The sequence below is a fragment of the Silene latifolia genome, unplaced genomic scaffold (assembly GCF_048544455.1).
Source record: "Silene latifolia isolate original U9 population unplaced genomic scaffold, ASM4854445v1 scaffold_75, whole genome shotgun sequence".
NCBI classification, from domain to species: Eukaryota; Viridiplantae; Streptophyta; class Magnoliopsida; order Caryophyllales; family Caryophyllaceae; genus Silene; species Silene latifolia.
The window spans coordinates 2,247,870-2,249,214 of record NW_027413661.1 but is presented as its reverse complement, the minus strand read 5'-3'; positions in this window follow the sequence as shown (position 1 = coordinate 2,249,214).

The window sequence follows — 1,345 nt, the reverse complement described above, 5'->3', positions numbered from 1 at the left end:
CTGATAAACTCCAAGGTAAGAAAAGGGTAAGAATGCTTCCTCAGCCGATACAACCCCGTAAACCCAAAAGTCTCAAAGATGTGATGGACATCCGTCTCAATTACCAAGTCAGTAAGAAGTGTGGTATCCACACAACGGGTAGGCCTCATTTTGCGTTTCTGTAACGCCACAAATCGCTCTCTCTGTTTAAAGTCTACAAACACCACTGAAGGGTATTCCGATACCGCGGGTACCACGGTTCCACTACCTTCCCCAAGCTCGGGCTGTGAAGCCCTCCCCCTCTTGCTCTGACGGGTCCCTATATTTAGTCTCGGCATCTGTTTCAGCAAACAATTTAAACAAACTTGCATAGGCATGTAAAGCACATAATTCACACAATTGAACTTTGAATACTCAGCTAGGTACACACATTCACCGACAAATTCCCAATTTGATATGTATAAATTCAGTTTATGGCATTCAGACGATCTCTATGACTGTGAAAAGTTTAACCTAATAAACATAATTTACTCGACCAATTCAGCTATCATGGCTCGGCTCAAATGCTACTTCATATACATACTTGATAACATGTGAAATATTCATATAGGTTCATAGAAAGGCAACTCAAAACATGTCATCATCGACCTTCAACTTCATAAGCAAATAACTCAATTTGGGCTAGTCAGACGGTCTCTACAGCTGTAACAAATTGACGTATTCGTCAACAATTAACATCACTATTATCATATTAAAAGCTTAACTCTTGCATATGCATTCATATCTAACACAAAATCTCAATTATAGAAAACGAAATTCAATTTGGGGCACTTTTAAGACGAAATTTTAAGGCATTGCATATACGCATCACTAATTACCAATTCTCGTACTATAACTCAACACTCCCTTAACTATCATTATTGTAGCTACGGCAGAATTTATAAACTCATATAGGTTCGCTATTACTAACAACTTAAAGTAAACACCAACACATCCACCTTTCATATGACAGCATACACTCCCGCACTTTCACGCATTTCTATTAAATAAAACTCTTTTTACGTTTCTCATAATCATCATATAAGCTCACTAATTATACCAAAACTTCACCATACACAATCCAAACGAAACTACCATGCCCATATCTACTTTAGCAAAGACTCGACCACAAATAATTCCGACGCAATCATCAGACACATTACATACATACACACGGACTCCACATTCCCATACCCTTTGACTGGCTTAAGTACAATGAGGCAAATATTTTGAAATGAGGACGCCTACTCACCCCAAAACCTAGCATCAGCTGGGGCTCTCATCATACATACACCAGGTTCATTTTATTAGACTCACTACGTTCATT